Here is a 20,701-nt window from a genome sequence, read left to right as displayed (position 1 = left end):
TGGGTATGAACCCACAAAATAAGTATACTCTACAGAAGTATTACAATGGGGAATGCACATGCATTCGGGCTCACTGCCCAGAGCACATTGCTCAAGAGAGAGGCTCACTGCCTTCAAATCAATTACAAAAGATCACTAGAGTGATTGAACTAAGAATAGAATCTACAAGTTCCTAATTATAGTTATGGTTAAGTACAATATACTGATTTCATATACTTCATCTCTCACTGCTCTGTTACACCGTTCTATCAAAGATCCAGAGCATAGATCTATATCCCACGCATGTGAAATTGCACATAATCAATCACCAACACCTTTCACATCATCAAAATGATCAGAAACATCAATCATATATATCTGCAACAAGAAATTAGATCAATCGCTAGTCGGCTCAAGAACACTTAACACTTTATTTAAACGTGTACAGTTGGTGGAATTCAAGATTTAATGCTAACGTAGATTAAAAATGATTGCTCACACGTTACCACACATGTTGGCCAAACCTCCAGGTTCATAAGACTAATCACCAAAACCGCTTCATCAAATCCACACAAAGCTCAACTACACAACTCGGCTTGTTATTAACTAGTAGATCAGAGCCTGGTACTCAGAGGCTTGTAACTTGCACATGAATCATCACTGAAGACCAAAACTTTGGAATAAGGTGTTCTAGACATCCATCAACCTTTCCTTAGATCTGCAACACAAAATGTTAACTTGAGAAGAAATCCACACCAAAATATTGAACTTTGTTAGATGCTCTATTCTAAGCTTGTCGAACTTGAATATCTCTCCAATCTGACTTCTGGTATGATGAAATCATGCAATGTAGATGGGTATACTAATTTGTGTTGCCATCAATGACAACACCTAATAACCTATGTAGTGTCTCTTGCCAATAATCTCCTCCTTTGGCATTTATGGCAACACTTGGTGAAAAATGACTTAAGTGTCGAAATCAGTACCACAAATGTACACACTTCAAAACTCAAAAACATGAAACTCCAAAACTCAAAACCCCCCCTGAGATGAATATTACATTTTTCACTTCTCTACAATCCCCCTTTGACATCAATGAAAAAGGAAGGGATCTGCATGCCAAAATTCATACAAAAACTATATATACAACAACATATGTATACATAGACATTCCTATATTACATAAACTTAAATATATCTACAAAAATGTTCTCCAATTTATTCAAATGACTATCCCAACCTTTCTTGAGACACCCCAAAACTAGGATGAGACCATTGAAGAGAAATGCTTGCATCTCTGCCGACCAAAGATCTGTGGGGTCATTGGTGGCCATGACATCTTGGGCTTCCTTTAAATCACTAAACTTTGTGTCCAACTTTGGAGTAATTAAACTCCAAATCTCACCAACTCTACCAACAATCTTGTCTTTATCATGGATCAAGCTCTTAATCTTGTCATGTAATAATATAACTTGACCTTCTTGACTGGCCACAAAAGTAGTCAAGGGATCAAAGGACTGATATATATCTACCAATTTCTTCTCATTCTCCTTTAACTGCTTCTCAATATCTTCAACAAATTTGGAAGATGATAAACAATATTTGTAGATATTGCCTCCTTCAAATAAGGCATTTTGAATACTCTTTACACAAGTGTCTAACAAAATCCTATGATTTGCAATCATCTCCTTCAATTCACTGAATTGTTTATCATTAAACTCATTTAGGACCCTAACTTCAGCTAATTTTATTAGAGTAATCGGGTCTTTACATGATTAATTAAATGACATTTGTTTAATTAATTAAGTTCCCCTTTATCTCTTTTACACTTAAGCTAACATTAGGTGCATAATAATTAATTCTTTTATTAATTATTATGTGCAAGCCTAGGGTTTTCCCTTTTAGGGTTTTTTGACCTATTAGAGGTTGAATTCTTTCTTTTGTATCATCATTCTATTACACATTTTTGTGAATACAAAGCTCTCATATTCTTGAGCATTTCCTGTGTTTATGTTTTTTTTCTGTTGCTTCCTTGCTTCTCCTTGTAACAGGTTTATTCAACTTCCAAAGATCATTTGGGCTCATGTGGTGTTGTATTTCTAAACTCTCACATGGTACTAGAGCTTCAGATCTGCAACTAGTTGTTCTTGTTTTGAGTTTTTTTTTGAAAGAAGATCTGGGGTTTCAAAAGTATTTTTGTGCACCTAGGGATAGGCCTTTTTTTTCTGAGCACTTTTGGCCTACACAAACCTCACCATCGTGTTCAGAAGGCCCAAAAACCCCTATGGTAATATAAAGCTTGATCATTTTTGACACCTGAGCCTCTAGGGGTATTTTTTTTTGTTCTGTACCAGGTCGTACGGCTCTAGCACACAGTTCAAGAATTTTTATTTTTTTTGCCTTTTTACAACATGCAGGCCGCAATTTGTTTTTTATTAAAAACAACAAAAATCATTCAAAAAAACATTGGCACAAGTTTTTTTACAAAAAACAAATTTCTTTTTTTGGGGTTTAACCCACGGTATGCAGGGTACTGTGGGCCCCTTGGCCCTGCCACCAGCCCTGACAGGGAGGGCCCTGCCGACTGCTTCCCGGTTAGCCGCTAGCCTCCCCTGCCCGCTAGCCCCTTTGATTCGCTGACCCCTGCCCGCGATCGCGTCTGCACCACCCAACCGTCTTCCACCTGACCGCCACCGCTAGCCCCCTGGCCGCTGCTACAGCCCACCCACCACCCCTGCACCACCCACTCTGCCACTGGAGTGTCGCCCTCGAGCCACCTCCACCCGACCCTGCCACTAGATAGCCTCTCTCTTGCCTTTGTAGGGGGGTTTGGTTTTTTCTTCATATCTTGAGCATACAAAGTCATTTTTTTGAAAATGAATAAGTATCGGAAAGATGGTTACGAGCCGAACCTAATGGAATTGGATTTTTTTTGCAATTTTGTTGTTTGACTATACATTTTTCTAGGCAAAGTTGGGTCACTTTTCTGCACTTTCGGGGCCATAGAATGAGCATCCAAACTCTATTTTTTGAAAACTTTATATTGTTGGAAAGATTGTTCTGTGTACTTTCCAGTCATATGAGTTTTCTTTCCAAATTTTGCTCCAGGTATATTTTATTCAGTTATTTTCTTTTCAGCACTCTGGTGAATATCTTGGTTGTTTTAGGTCCTGGGATCTCCTTCTCTGAGTAGGATGTCTTATTTTTGGTTGTTCTTTCTGTTTCCAATATTCTTATCATTGTATCATTTTATTTATGCAAACACACTGAGATAAAGTGCCATGCATTGTATACATGGGATCTTGCACATCTTGTGCCTTATTGTACATGCACTACTTATAAAGTGCCATGGGGGGGTTGATGTTTGACTTTGTTTGCCATCTACCCTTGTCACGTGAGTGTTTCTTCCATGACATTAGCCTCATAATGTCTATCAAGTGAGTGTTCCTTCCATGACACTATGTACTTTCTCTGCACCTTCAATGTTCCTGGTTCTTCGTCATGCATCTCTTGTTGGTCGTTCTTTTTCAATGTACCTGTCCCTCTCCCTTTTCAGCATTATGGGGAGGTTTGTCTTGTTGGTTCTAATGCTTCCTTGCTTTGATTTGTTTATCTCTTCAGACTTTGTTGTTTCATGCCATCTATATCTTCGAGTTTAGTTGTTTGTCTCTGTTTGCCATCTGATTTGAGTAGTGTCATTTGAGGACACTCATGCAGATTACAGTCTTCTCTACCTGGTCATGTTCTATTTCAGTGGAGGTTCTTTAGATCAGCAGTTACTCTTCGATAGTGTTTGCATCTATTTCATGCTTTAGTGGTGTTCTTTTATCTCTTTTTGGAGAGGAGTTTTTTCCCGCTGGGTTTTCTCCTTTTTTTCTGTTTCATAGAGATTTCCTTGTATTTGGGTACCTGATCAGGCCTTATTGTTAGGACCCATCTTTCCAGGTTTTAGTAGTTGTTCTAGGTTTTAGCTTCTCCCTAAGTCTAGCTTAAGGGGGGTGTTAGAGTAATCGGGTCTTTACTTGATTAATTAAATGACATTTGTTTATTTAATTAAGTTCCCCTTTATCTCTATTACACTTAAGCTAATGTTAGGTGCATCGTAATTAATTCTTTTATTAATTATTATGTGCAAGCCTAGGGTTTTCCCTTTTAGGGTTTTTGACCTATTAGAGGTTGAATTCTTTCTTTTGTATCATCATTCTATTACACATTTTTGTGAATACAGAGCTCTCATATTCTTGAGCATTTCCTATGTTTATGTTTTTTCTCTGTTGCTTCTTTGCTTCTCCTTGTAACAGGTTTATTTAGCTTGCAGAGATCTTTTATCATTAAACTCATTCAGGACCCTAACTTCAACTAATTTTTCTAAAGAATCAAAGTGAGTACCTACAAAATTGATTAAGCTCTTCAACTGACCAGAGGGAGAATCAGATGTATCTTTGACTAATGTAGGCATTATCCTCTCCAAGATACCAGATGCAAGACCTAGTAGTTCACTGTCCTCCATGTGAGATTTCAAGATCTCCTCTCTTGTCTTATCCTGAGCAAGTGATACTAGATTCAACTTCTAGATGGGAGAAAGAGTGGCCAAATTGATAGGCCCTTGAGACAATGTTGGATAATCAAAAACTAGTTTATCCTTCTCAAGAAAATCCTTGACATATTTTTTGTAGTATCTCTTGCTTCAAAGTCAACACCAATTATCTCAACCTTTCTAACTTTCGTGTCAATTTTTGTTTTGACCTCCTTCTGACCTTCATTTTCAGTTGGAGCTTGAGTCTCCACAGACGATATTGTGTCCATTTTTCTTGAGTGATTTGGAGGATTCTAACTATCCTCATCATATCTTCTTTTCTTGTCTCCTCTCCACCTTGATCCATCATATCTTCCTTCTCTTTATTCACACCTTCCTCTTCTGAAACAAAGGAAAAATTCACTTCAACATTTTCACCTTTTAAGTGCATTTCTTGTAATTCTAGAACAGGTGAACTACCACCATCATGGGCTTCTTCTATGTCACCTTGAAATTTGTTCTTTCTAGAACTGACTTCATGATTTTCTCTATTTCTTTAATAGCTTCATTAGTTTGCCCAATCATAAGCTTATTTATTCATGTTTTTCTCTTAAATTCCTTTCTAGCTTCTTTGATTATTTTATTTACTTCCTCTATTGATATCACATGGCATTAATTGATCAACACATATTCTTTTAACCTTTCATCCCCAGCCTTAGCACTAACTCATCTCATTTCCAAAAGGTTATAAAGACTTTTAGGTATTCCTGACATTATTTCAACAAGAGCCCTATTGAAAATATTCAAGTACTTAATAGTGGCTTCTTCTAATATCCTCTTACCGACATTATCAAACTTATCATAAAATTCAAAGAGTGGTTTCTAATTACCTTTCACAATTATAGCTTCTTCAACATCCTTGACTGATATGCCAAGTTTATCTAAAGCTAACTTCATTTTCTTACTTTCTTTTTCTACACCAGAGGGCTTGTCCTTAGAGACTTTTGATGCATTTGTACCCTTGGTCTTTATCTTCTTCACTACTTCATCTGAATCCGTCTCTTCATCATCCTCAATAGTGACATACACCCTTGAACTTTTATCTTTCTTTCTCTTTCCTTCTTTGTCAGATAATTCAGCTTGTGATTTCCCAGTGCTGGCTAGCTTAGCAGAATCGGAGGAGGGTGCAAATCTTCTGGTTTGTCTTGGCTTGCTAGGAGAGGCTCCCAAAATAGTATATTTTTCCTTGGTGGACTTCTCCTCTTCAACTTGTTATGATCTCTTCCTGGCCTTCCTGGCAGCTTCTTTGGAGATGCCAATGCTCTCTGCATACTCCTTAACTTGTTTTCTAACTTTCCTCACTATCTCAGGTTTCTTAAATTGGCTATGCAACTACAGATATTTCTCTGCAAAAGTGCCAAATCTCTCCTCTGAAGTGTCAATTAGCTTGCTCAATAGGTTTTGAGCATACATATCTAGTATTTGTGCATCAACTTCATACCCCATGGGCATGATCCAAACTATCCTAGGTTCTACTACTTCCATCAAGCATTGATCAGTGTCAACCATAAAGCATATTGTGTCTTGGTACTTCTCAACAATTGATTTAGGGATCCTTTCCCTATCTTGAATTACACTTTGAAAATTATTGAAATAACCCCAAAGAGTAGTTCTCTAGGCCTTACTATCACCAATGTTACATAAAAAGTTCTCTTATTTGAATAGCCATTGGTCTGACATTTGCTCATTGATCATTCCCAACTCTCGGAACCTCATTCATGAAGTAAAAGAACACACATAAGATTAAGGTACCATACTTGAAGGCATTCTTCTTATCCTACTTTATCTTGGTCAAATTCTTTATTTGTTCACTTCACAACAACTCACATAAGTCACACTCTTTATTTTCCTTGATCATCTCATAGGCTTCATAGATTGTAGTACCAGATACAAAGTTCTCCTGGCTAGAGTGATAGATCTTGTAACCAATCACCATTGAAGAAAATTTTACATCATGCTCAAGTATGTCTTTGATTATCATTTCCCTTTTGTCAAATTTTTCTGGTTGTATCAGTAACAAGTTGGTTCTTCATGTACTTCAACGTAGGAAAATCACCAGATGAGCTTAGACCAGTTATAATCTTGATTGCATCCTTGGTTATCATGAACGGCTTGCTCAACCACATGAATTCATCATGAATTCATCTCAACACATACCAGACCCATTCATTTTCATCAAACAATGAGAACTTGACAACTTGAACAAAGTTCTTCTCCTCCAACAGTCTAAATTCTAGTTTAAGCCTGAAATCATTTCCTAAAAGTTGCTTGGAGTACAAATTCAACAGCTGTGAGCTCCCTAGCTCCTCAAGATTTGCTTGAATGTAAGCCCTAATGTCTTCAACATGAAGAACTCTATACAAAACCAAGGAAAATGCACCTGGCGGGTCTACCTCAACAAATTTAAAGGGGTGCTTATTAAATTTTGGGTGAGATCTCTCAGTGATATCAACAACCAATGGTGTAGCCATTTTCAAATTGAAAAGTTTTGCAGATAAATACCTTTCACGCCAGATTAGGGTTTCACACGAAATCACCTCCACGCCTTGATCTCACAAAAATATGCTTGCAGAGAACTCTTAACTCCTTTCTCTTTGAATACAAAGTAACAAATGAGAAGGTAAAGTTACCTTTTATCATCTGCACACTTAACTTTTTAGTGCAATAAATGATCTTGCCCTAAACCTTTCAGATACCCTTGCTTCTCAGACCGCTTTACAAAAATTCATCTGTGGATCTTCAATATTACTTGGTTTCTTTTGGAAATCAATCTAAACCATCTGCAATACCCAAATACAACTTTTGTCAACCTATCAGATTCAAGTACCAACTGATAGCAAGGGGGAATAGGATTTTCTTGAAAACTCCCCCTAGGCTAGAGGCATTAAATCGATCCCCAAAGGAATTTCCAACACCAGATTCAAGTGCAAAACCATTTTATGCATTAATCTCACTCTTCTCCACTCATGCCTTATTCATTTGCCTTCTGATCTCATCCACATCTCCTTTCCCTTTTCCTTTATCATATTTTTGCACACTTTTGTTCTTGTATGTCGAACCCTTCCTGTCTACATCCTTGCTTCTGCAAAATCCTGCAATCTGATCAGATTTTTTGCAAGTTTAGCACACAATATCCCTATCCAAATCTGTAATTCACTTGATTTCCTCTTTATCTACACTGATTAGAAATTTGTCCAAACCTATTGCATGCAAAACATCTAATATTCCCTCTATTCAAAAAGTTATTTATCATACTTCTGCATTCATTTGATTTATGTCCATACTTATTGCATTTGAAACATTGACTGGAGAAAGATGGACCATTTAGATTCATTCTAATTCTACATTGAATATCTTTATGACCAAATTTATTGCAAACAAAACAATTACCATTGAAAGATGGACACCTTTGAGCATTAGGTTGTCTTACCGAAGACCTTTTAAATTTTTTCTTTTAATTTTTTGACTTAGGATTGCTTTGACTAGATCCAAAGCATTCACCTTTCTCAAATCCAAGACCTTTCTTGTCATCTGCCTTCTTCTGAATTTCAAGAAGCACATCAAGTTTAGCTGAGCCAATCTTGAACTTATCCTTATACTCATTTACAGTCACAAGTTCATCCCTAAGAATGACAATCTTCCTTTCAAGTTCTTCCTCATTGTGTTTGGATTCTTGCAAGTCAAGCTTCAGTTGGCCAATCTCACAATCAAGTCTGCACCATTCATTAGTTCTTTGTTTCAAGTATTGATTTAAAATTCTCTTAATTCTTCTTTCTTCCTTTAATTTCCTTGGTTAATCCCATCACCATATATTCCATCTCATGTTTTAGGACTGCATTACATTTTGCAAGCTTGTTACATTCTTTTATCTTCTCCTTCAAAGCTTGACTCAAGTGACCATTAGCCATGCTTTTTCTTTCTTTCTACTTTGGCTATTCATAGAGTTCTTTCTCTTTTCCCTAGACTTGTTTAGTTTCTCTTTCAATTATTGAATGAAACTTTCATCATCCTTAAGGTTCACCTACAACTCCCAGACTTCTGCTTTGGACTGATCAAGATCATTTAGTGCAACTAGTAGTTGTTGTTGAAGACCACTCGAATTCATTGAATTACCTTCCTGTATCTTCCTTAAGCTATTAAACTTCCTCCGAGGAACCAAGATTTGATACCAATTGTCGGAATCAAGGAACACTGAGAGGGGGGTATTCTAATTTGATATTCCGGTGATGCTCCGATGAAGATTGGTAGTCTATGCTGATTGCAGATGCTTGGGAGTTGTCATTGATGGCAACTCATCCTGTTGATTTGATCTAGTATGAAGTTTTTGTTAACCGGTAATCTGGAGTATGTCTTCTATGATCATTTTGCCTGGTGAAGCTCAATGTACAAGTTTGAGAGCACTTTTATTTTTTGGTGAAGCAGATTTTGGTTTTTGTGATCAAGGTTGATTGATTAAGTATCAGAAGTCTATTATCATGCAAATCTACCCTCTAGTACTAATTCTGTCACTTCTTTGAAGATTTTCTATCCGACAGAGCAACAAAGCAGAGTATTCTTCATGTTTAATGATGTAGTGTGTCTCCGAATTGTTTAAGATATTTACGGTGGTTGGAATCATGTTTGGGAGCTATGTGAGACCTATAGGAAGTGTATGATAATGTTTTTTTGGGTCCGGTACAAAGTTTTTGAAAATATTGAAGCTGACTTGCAACTACACATTTCATGTTGCGTATTATGCAACTTTTGGAAGCCGACCTTTGGGAGATTAATCTTGCTGATCCGGATATATATATAAGACCAATTTGGATGATGCATTAAGTGTGTAATGTGATGTGATAGACCATTTTGGAGCGATTGAGCATAGTTTCATGTGCACATTTTGATCTTGATTGATCCGGTGAGTAGTTGTAGAGCAAAATAGAGTAGATAAGAAGATTAGTTGTAGAGGATCATTTTGCACTTAATCAGAACCAATTTTTGGCATAGGCCAATGCTATTTACCAGTTCATAATCAATTGTAAGGTACTGATCCTTCCTCTGGGTTGTAGCCCTTTGTACTTGAGCAGTGAGCTCTAGGTAGTATGCCTAAATGCAAGTGCATTCCCTTTATGTAATATTATTTTGCTACAGGCCATAGTGGAATAATATTGTGGGTTCAAATACCACCGTGGTTTTTTCCCATTTAGGTTTCCACGTAAAAATTTTGGTGTTGTGATTTTGTGGTTGATTATATTGTGTTTCTGCATTTTACTTTCTTGCATATGCTTCCGGTGGTTTGATTTTAATTCAAAAAATTTGATTACTGGTAGATCACTGATTCACCCCCCCCTCTTAGTGATCCTTGATTCCAACAATTGGTATTAGAGCCTAGTTCCTTTGAGGAAGCCTAACTGCTTGAGGAAGGTCCAGGAGATTGAATCAATGGATTCTGATTTGCAAAGACAACTTTGTGTGGCACTTGAGGATCTTGATGCAGCAAGAAATAAAATAAGTTACCTAAAGAAAAACTTGAATGCAGCTGAAGACTTCATTAAGGATTTGAAAGATCAAGTGAACACTTCAAGGGATAAGAGAAAAGAGTTGATGGAAAAACTAGAGGAAAAGGAAGAACAATGCATGGAGAATCAGGACAAAGTTGATGAATGTGATAAGCTTGCTAGAGATAATGTTGCATTGAAGAATGAGATGAAATCCATTGTGATGAAGCTGACTAAGGAGATTGAAGAAAGAAAGAAGAATGAAGAAAGTCTAACTAATTCACTTAAAGATAGATCAGATGAATGCTTCAGACTTACCTATGAGAATGATCAACTGAATCTTAAGCTAACACAATCAAGGAATGATGGACAATAACTTGAAAGACAAATTTTTTCCCTAAGGGATGAACTTGTTACTGCTAAAATACAAAGAAAAATTCAATGCTAGCTCAGCAAGGCTGGAAGAGATGTTGGATAGTTAGAGACATGGAAAAGACATGAGAGGACTTGGATTTGAGAAAGGTGAATCCTTCAAATCTGGACAAGGCAATGCAAAACCTAATCATAAGAAGAGGAAAAATCATCTGGTAAGATAGCCTAATGCTCATAAATATAATGGTAGATGTTTTACTTGCAACAAATTTGGTCATATGGAAAATCAATGCAGAAGTAGGATGAATAAAGGAATGAACAATATAAACAATGGTCCTACCTTTACCAGTCAATGTTTCATATGCAATAATTTTGGTCACAAGTCAAATATGTCGAGAGCAGTAATAAGCAATTTTTCAGAACAAGAGATGTTATGCATGTGGGATATTTGGATATATCTCTAACCAATGCAGGATGAGACCAAATCAAATGAATTTCAGACCTTTGTAGAGAAATTTTATTTGCCATGCATGCAACAAGATTGGTCACATTGCAAAATACTGCAGAAGTATGAATAATGGTCTAGTAAACAAAGGAAAATTAGATGAGAAAGGGAAAGAAAAAGTAGAATAAATCAGAGATAACCATAAGAAGATGTGGGTTAAGAAAGAAGATTCCAATGAATAGAATGGCTCCACACCTCCATCTGGTGATGGAACCTCATTCGATAATTAGGGATTTTTGGCCTTAGGGGGAGTTTTTTCATATAGATTCTAGAATGCCCCTTTTCGGAGATCTGTAATCGATTATGGAAGGTTGCATAAAGTTTAAATCATGTATGCAGATGTTATCCAGAAGATTGGATGAATATTTGAGGCTCCGGTAAGTGATTTCATGAGTATCATGGTAACTGGTTGAAGCATTTATTACAATGCAGAATTAGGTTTTTAGAGGTTAAAAGGGCACTCCAAAAGGTTCATTTTTCACAATGCGACCTAGAGAATAGAGAAATATAGCGAAGTGAAGTGATTTAGCAATCTAAAACAAGCTTACAATGACCCAAAGGCAAATTCTTCCACCTGGTTGTGAATTAAGGTATTTATCTATTTTGCGAAGCTATTGGTTTTAAACCCTAGATTCAAATGACATCGATATATGAAATTGCTACCTCATTGGTTGTTGAAATTAAGGATAGAGCTAAAACTATTTTCAAGAAACATCCTTTCAAGTCTATCGAAGATAATCTGAAAGGAGCATTTTCTTTGGTACCCTATGACGTCCTTCACAATGAGTATGTCAAGGCATACATCCATTGTGTTCTTGAGGAGTTTGGCAATGTTGATATGCTAACCTTATATAACAAACATTTGGCAGACAGATTGGGAAACCTCAAACTAGAATATAAGGTTCTTTAGGACAAGGATTTTTCATAGTTCATCGATTTTCCATTATTCGATGAAGCAAAGTGGATTCGATATATCCTCAGTCGAGTCCATGATGAGTTCATATGGATTGATAGGCCTCATAAGATCACTAGATAGGCAATTCAAGTTGTGGCATGCCTCAGTGAAACTGGTGAAGTACCTGGCCTAAGAAAGGTATCGAATAACACAATGATAGCCACTTCTAGTTCCAAGTTCAACAATAGAGCAATGATTATCATCGACATTCTAGAGCATGTTGTAAGGTTTGCATCGATGGTGGTTGGTTACAAAGTCTATCAATCAAGTAGACAAAACTCTGTCTTCAGAATTGTCGTATGTACAACATATCAAGTACTCAAGGATGACATGAGGTATGATTTGTGTATAGTCCTCCTAAATGAACTAATGAGTAATTTGAAAAAAATGAAGCAAGACAAGAAGCACACCTTTAAGTATGTGTGAGGCCTCACCTCGACTCAGTCTGACATTCAGTGGATTTTATATTTAGACTATGATGGATACTTTATTTTGATGCTTTTTGAGACTTAGAACTTATATGATTTCAGGATTTGGATAACATTGCTATGATTTGGTGATTTACTTATATGCTTTATGAGATAGAACACTTCATGATTGTTAGATAGAATGATATTGCAATGATAGATGTCGTTATTGAATTTGCAGGACTTTACTCTGAATATAGAACTATGATGTATGGTTAGTTTATGTGAATTGGGATGAAATTGCTTATGTGAAATTGCTTGGTAAAAGTTGTATTTGATCTGTGCAGATAAAAATTGTATGCAAGTTATGATGTGCATTGTTATATTATTGAATTATATTATATATGGATATTTGGAAGTACTAATGTGTAAATTGAGATGCGCAGGAAAATTTACCATGTGACCATGGAAAATTACAGAGAATCAAACCTAGACTTATGTGTGTTCGTAAGCCAGGGTTTGTCTATTTGGAGAGACAACACCCCGTTTGTGTTGTATTTTATTCGTAACAGTATATGCTGCATGAGTGTTAAGTGTTATTTAAATTTATTGTGTAAAAACCACAAGAGACAATTTCATGTTTCATTTTTGTAAAAGTGTTTTATTTGTGTCACTTGACACGTGTGGATTTAAATTTAAATGTTTTATTTTGTCTCTTGGTGGGAAAGTGTTTAATTATAGTTTTTCTTAAATAAAATAATGTGTTGTCATAAATACTTTGGGAATATAATATTTGGGGTGGTCAACTTATGTTTGACCCGAAAATAAACTTCAGAGGGGTTTAAAATGGGTTAAATGAACACCTAGGGGTAGTTTAATAGGGTTTCCTAAAGCCCATAAGGTATACCTAGGGGTTAGGGGTAATTTTAGGCAAGTTTCTACTTTATAATGATCTTTTTAACGCTTTAAAAATTGGCTTTTTTGAGTTGAGCGAAAATTGAAAATTAGAAGTTAAATCTAATCAAGATTTTTCCTTTTGGAATGAGAGTCTTTTTGCATTTTTGCTTTATTTCCTTTTTGGTTTTTAGAACCTGTGAGAACTCTGAGAGTGAGCTTCTTAAGGAAGATTTTTGAGATTTGGAGGGTAATCACCCACTCTCCATTTTTGGAGACAGAAGAAAATTTGAAAGGAAAATAATGTTATGGAATAGAAAAATTGATTAAGGGTAGAAGGAAAAAGATTTGTGGAATGGGCAGCTCTTCATCAAATATCATAATACCTTTAGGCAGATTAAGGTTGGTTTCAGTTATTCATTTTAATGTTTTCTTCTTGCTTATGTCTGGATGTATGTTGGTGTAAGAAATCTTTGTTCTTGTATGTTTTTGTTAGAAAATCTTTTTGGTATTCTTGCATTATGATTTGTATGTGTTTTGGGAGTTTTCTCAAGACCTCTTACTCTTGGGAGAGAAGAGGATCTTGAGGGTGGTAGCAGTGACAACCCTCGAGTGAGAGACTCTCTTTGAGAGCAATCACAAGGGATCTTTGTTGTGACCCTTGCTGCATGGCTTGTTTGTGCAATGGGGGTCATAAGGAGGGATATAAGGCTAGAATACCTTTGGGGGGCATAAGGAATAAGGGGTTGAGATTCTTGATATTATTATTGTACCATGAGGTGGCTTCTTGTTTATTTCATACTTGCAGTTCTCCTTAGGGTATTGGTCCACTACCACCCTTTGAAAAAGTTCATCACCAAAGTGTGGTGCTGTGAAAGCCAAGTTGGGAATGTGTCTGGAAAATCGGTATGCATTTGCTTTCTATGTGTTTGCCTGTTTGTTACCCGTCTAGGAATTGGTTCTCTGAGCTCGGGGGTGGCTACCAGTTAGCCTAGGCTGGGAGGTGAGCACTCCGTGGTCATATTTGTGTTTTTCTATTATGCAGGAAAGTCAAGAGAAAGAGAATAGGAACCATGAAAAAGACACAGAAGATTATTATTGAAGATACTTAAATTCAGTTGCAGATATTTGTTTAAATTTGTTATAGAAGTATGCCTCATTCATAGAAAAGAGAAGCAAGTTGTAATTCTTGAAAATAGACTTGAAGTTTTATTGTTGTGGCTATACAAAGAAACATCCTGTAAATTGGTAGAATATCTTAGAGTGGTTGAAAAAAAAAAGAAAAGCTTGTTTTATTTCTACTTCTGGTTTTTTAGTAAAAGAAAAGTTATTTTGAGTTGCATGCAAAAGCTTCTTTGTATTATGGAAAAAAAAATAAAAATAGATTTCATTTAAATTTTATCTATATTTTACTTGGGGCAAAATAGGAGTTTATTTATGCTGAAAGATCTTAAGTATTTTAAAGAAAAAAGATGTTTTATGTAAATATTTTATTAGAGGAAAAATCAATGAATCTTTTTATTCTAGAAAAGTATATTGCATTTCTTAAAATGTATTTCTAAATTGTATTTTTAGTTAGTGTTGATTAAAAAACACTTATCATATATATATATATGTATATATAAATATATATAAATATATATATATATATATATATATATATATATATATATATATATATATGTTTCTGAATTAACTTAATGCTTTTCCTTTGTTATATTAATTTAAAATTGTTGCATGTAAATCTTTTTAAAAAAAATATATATATATATATTGGAATATTTTCACCCTTTTAACTATGATTATAAATTTATATAAATATAAATATATATATATAAATATATATATATATATATATATATATATATATATTTATATATAATATATATATATATTTTTTTTTTTTAAAAAAAAAAAAGGGGGAATTGTTTTTGGGTCCACGTGGACCCCACTGTGTGTACGCATAGAGAGGGCCGCGCGGCGCCCACTGTGTGCACACACAGTGGAGCCGCTTCGGCTCCCACTGTGTGGACACACAGTGGACGACCGTGGCCGCCACTGTGTGGCCACACAGTGGGGGAGCCGCTAGCGGCGCCCACTGTGTGGACACACAGTGGTGCCGCGGCGCCCACTGTGCGCCCACACAGTGGCGCCACGGCCCTCCCCGCCTCCATCTTCGTAACCTGCACAAAAACATGGCCGCCGCCGCTTGTTCAGCCCTGTGGAAAAATTCAGTGGAAATAATAAAAAGGGTTAAACCCTAGCCTGGGTAGGGCTAGGGCAAATGAATTTAAAAAAATATTATGATAATTTAGAATTGATATTATATATATAAAAAAAATATAGAACCCTAAATAGGGTTGGAGAAATATTGATTAATATTTAGAAAGTTATTGTGCTTTTGAAAAAGAATTAAAATATATAAAATATATATATATATATATATATATATATATATAACTCTGGTCATATGTTGGAGTAATTATTTAAATTATAAATATATATATATATATATATATATATATAATTCTGGTTATAATTTGGAGTAAGTAATAAATAGAAATTTAAAAATGGTTGATTAGACTATATAGTCATATTGGAGATTAAATTAATTATTCCTCTCCTATTCCTTTAGCTTGATTGATTTAATAAACCTAATGATTAGGTATCTCGTGGAGATAAAATTAAACCAGTTAGTTTTCCGCAAATAATTTTTTAACAAACTACCGATGCTTGGTTCGTCTCAGAACTAGCTTGAATAAAATTATGGAAATTTCTTGAACGCTTGTCGTGTGAGTGAACTTGTTAATTAATTAGTGTGTCCTTTTAAAAAAAAAAAAATTTGTTCCGTTTTTGCCCTAAATTTTGGGCATGACATTTTGGTATTAGAGCAAGGTTTCCACACTAGGAGCCTTACTCACTTACGTTTCGCCTTGGAATATTTAAAATTATTTTGTTAAATGGAATTTTGAATTTAATTGAATTTAATTCTAAAAGAAATAAATAAATTATTTTGCCTTATTTCCTTTTAGGATGCCTCTGACGACGCGACAAGCTCGCAAGCGCGGACGGGGTCCTAGACATGTGCGCATAGCACGTGAGGAGGTAGAGAGGGAGGCATCGGTTCCAGAGGAGAACCCAGAAGCACCTCCTGAACATCCAAATGAACCTAACCAAGACCTCTTAGCAGCCATTCAGAATCTTATTGGCATTGTTCAGGAGAGGATCCCAGCAGAGAACCCTCAGGTTAGGAGTCATGACTCTGGGAGTCATAGATCTGTTGATAGGGAGCAAAGCAGGAGCCCAGCTCCGATTCCTATAGAGAGTCAGGGTGGAAATGAGCCAGAGTCAGTGCATATGCCAGGACCACCTCTAGCGGTGGAACCAGTTTATTTTGAGATAGGTCGTCGAGATCCAGGGGATCTCATCAGGGAGGTCATGCGCCTCCAACCACCATCCTTCGGAGGTTCTACAGATGGAGTAGAGGCCAAGGCATGGCTTCTAAGTCTAGAGATGTGCTTTGCGTTGCATTCTTATGAGAGCAACTTGAAAGCACGTGTTGCAGTTCATCTTCTGAGAGGGACAGCCTCCACTTGGTGGAGACAGGAAGAGTACAAAAGCGGATTAGTTCCTGATACACTCACTTGGGAGATATTCACAGAGAGGTTCCGTGAGAGGTACCTATCAGAACACTTCAGGCAGTGTCGTATAGACGAATTTCATGATCTCCAACGAAAAGGCTTGTCAGTAACCCAGTATGAGAGTAAATTCTTTGAGTTGTTGCCATATGTAGATTATCTAAAGGATGAGAAACTTCTTGTAAACCGCTTCATCAGGGGATTAAATGCCGGTATAACCGGGCCTGTTAGGATGTTCGCTCCAGAGAGCCTTCGGGTTGCTATAGAGAAGGCACTGATTGTCGAGGAAATTCAGGTTAGACCACAGGACAATAGGGATCGGTTTCAGAACTGAAATCCCGCACCTCAGACTTATGGATTCCAGAAACCACATTGGAAAGGGAACAATCGAAATTCTCAGGGGTTCTCCAAACCCCCTACTCCACAACAGACACCACAGAACCAGAGGTAGAAGCCTCCATAGTATCAGTAGGGCTCCAAGCCCAAGCAGTGGCAGACTCAGGGATAGAAACATGATCAGAGAGCACAGGGGCAGTACACACAGCCGGCGGGGACTCAGCAGTCCTCCAGGGGTAGGTATAGCGGATCCAGTAGGACAGGAGGTCAGGCATTCTCTAGGCCTCAGGGTGCCCAGTTCTAGGCACGAGGTGCTTGCTTTACTTGTGGAGCCATGGGGCATATGGCAAGGGATTGCCCTCAGGGACAGGTAGCAGGGAGTCAGCGGATGGCCGCTTCAGAGCCGACAGTTGGTGATATGGGCAGGTCCCATAGAGTATTCGCAGCGGTTGACAACCGCCAGGCTGAGAATCAGGCCACGGTTATCGAATCCACAGGTATAATCAAAGGTAACAATGTATCTATTTTGTTTGATTCAGGAGCTACTGACTCCTTTATATCTCCATTGGTTGTGGAGCGTTGCGGGCTAGTGGCAACTAGGCAGGGTGTCAGTTGGGAAGTGGAATTAGCTTCAAGGGCTAGAGTGTCAGTGGAATCAGAGGTTAGGGCATGTCAGCTATAGATTGGCAAGTCCACCACTTTAGTAGACCTTAGAGTGACTCCACTTGGATCTTACAGAATCGTACTTGGCATGGATTGGCTTTATGCCCACAGAGCCGAGATGGATTGCCGCCTGAAAAAGATCGAGTGTGAGGATGATCATGGTTCGCCCATAGTTATCACCGGGATTCAGAGGCCCGTGTCTCTTCATATGATCTCCGCAATGCAGCTTAAGCGGAGCATGCAGAAGGGATGTCATCTTTTTGCTATCACGATTAGTGACAGAGGGGAAGAGGAGGAAAAAGAAACATCGCTCGATCACCATCCTATCCTTAAGGGATATTCAGATGTATTTCCTTTAGAGTTACTAGGAATGCCTCCCTGTAGAGAGATTGATTTTCATATAGACCTAGTACCAGGAGCCGAGCCAGTTTCCAAAGCACCTTATAGAATGACCACAAATGAGCTTAATGAACTTAAAATTCAGCTTGAGGAACTTCTTGAGAAGGGTCATATCCATCCTAGCGTATCCCTGTGGGGTGCACCAGTCATCTTCGTTAAGAAGAAGGATGGATCTCTCCGATTGTGTATGGATTATCAGCAGCTAAATAAAGTAACCATCAAGAACCGATATCCTTTGCCCAGAATTGATGATTTATTTGACCAGCTTTAGGGTGCCAAGGTCTTTTCCAAAATAGATCTGAAGTCAGGATACCATCAGTTGAGAATAGTGGAAAGTGATATCCACAAGACCGCATTTCACACTAGATATGGTCACTATGAGTTTACCGTAGTCCCCTTTGGACTTACGAATGCCCCAGCAGTTTTTATGAGCCTCATGAATGGGGTGTTCCGTACCTTTCTGGACCATTTTGTTATTGTGTTCCGCGATGATATACTGATATATTCTCAGAATGAGAAGGAGCATGAGGAGCACCTGAAATAGGTATTGCAGTGTTTGCGGGATAACCAGTTGTTTGGCAGCCTATCGAAGTGTGCTTTCTTTCGATTTGAGGTCAAGTTCCTTGGACACGTTATTTCCGGTGATGGGATCTCAGTTGACCCATCAAAGATTAGGGCTATTATGGATTGGCCAACTCCTACCAGTGTGACAGAGGTCAGGAGTTTCATGGGTTTAGCAGGGTATTACCAACGTTTTGTCGAGGGTTTCTCCAGAGTCGCACACCCTATTACTTCTCTTCAGCGTAAAGGGAAGAAATTTGAGTGGATAGAGAAGTGCGAGAAGGCCTTTCAGGAACTCAAGAAGGCACTTACTAGCGCTCCTATCCTTGTTGTACCAGACCCTACAACTGACTTCATGGTTTGTACAGATGCTTCCCCAGAGGGTTTAGGGGCAGTTCTTATGCAGGATGGTAGGGCCATAGCTTTCGAGTCTAGGAAACTTAAGACTCATGAACTTAATTATCCCACTCACGACCTTGAGCTCGCAGCAGTAGTGCATGCACTTGTGAGGTGGAGACACTTCCTTTTAGGTCATCACTTTGAGTTGCATTCAGACCATCAGAGTCTTCAGTACATCTTTACTCAGTCGAACCTTAATGCACGTCAGAGGAGATGGATGGAGTTCTTGTGCGAATATGATTTTGATGTTCACTACATCAAGGGAAAGGAAAATGTAGTTGCAGATGCCTTGAGTAGGAGACGTCATGAGGTTTACACCATATCCATGGGCACAGACTTGAGAGATCGTATACTTTGGCACTTGTCAGAGGATGGATGGTATGCAGAGGTTTGTCAGGTATTATGTTCTCAGGTTACTCTAGAAGGGAAATATGTAGATTATTCTTTGGAGTCCGATGGACTGTTACACCACAGAGGGCGCATTTATGTACCTTCCTCCGGAGGGTTGCGAGAGTTCATTTTCACGGAGGCTCATAGAGCTCCTTATGCAGTGCATCTCGGGGTTAAGAAGTTGCATGCTGACCTGAGGCAATTGTATCATTGGCTGAGAATGCGGCAGCTCATTGCTGAGATAGTAGCTCGATGTCTCGAGTGTCAGAGGGTAAAGGTGGAGCACCGCCATCCAGGCGGGTTGTTTTAGTCTCATGCTATACCAGAGTGGAAGTGGGATACTATATCCATGGATTTCATCATTGGTCTCCCTATGTCTTCTCCCTATACCAAAGAACGAACATTTCCATCAACCAAAGTTGCAAAAATTTCATCAATTATCATGAGATTAATCGCTCCATCAAATTTTTCATTATTTCATGATCAATCTCCCGAGGGGACACACAATCAGGATTTTCATCTTTATCAGAGGCAATATCGAGACTTGATTTAATCTTTGAAACAATCTCGTCTCAACATTATTTCAAAGAGGGGTAAAATGTATACACATAAAATTGGCTATGAGCAATTAAATAAATATTTTATATTTATTTAATGATTATTCTTTTATTAAATAGTTAATTTGAAAAGATTAATTTATTTAATTCACTTGATATTCATCTATTAATTAATTTAATTGAAATATTTTATTAATTGATTCATTATATCACTTTCTTCTATCCGATTAATTAAATATTGATTATTTAGTTATCTGCTATCCACTATCCTATAGTCTCATCAATTAAATACTTTCTTAATTATTTACTTTTCCTTTTTCAACTCACCTCATCTCCACATCATCTTCTTCTTTTCCAATTCATCAATCACGTGGCTAAAGATATTAATATTTTAAATATTAATAGGCATCATTATCTCCAACTTCCAAATTCATTATTCAAATAATGTTCACATAAACACATTTCTCAACCTTCCTACATCTTTGGAGGTAGTTGAGTCCACTTTTCCTCTTGTAGACATCTAAAAATGGTCAACGCTTGTGGAGTCATACTTTAACATTTGTGCATTTCCTTATTTTAGGGTTCTTGCGTCG

Source organism: Cryptomeria japonica, chromosome 9 (genome assembly GCF_030272615.1).
Source record: "Cryptomeria japonica chromosome 9, Sugi_1.0, whole genome shotgun sequence".
NCBI lineage: Eukaryota > Viridiplantae > Streptophyta > Pinopsida > Cupressales > Cupressaceae > Cryptomeria > Cryptomeria japonica.
This window is presented reverse-complemented; position numbering follows the sequence as displayed.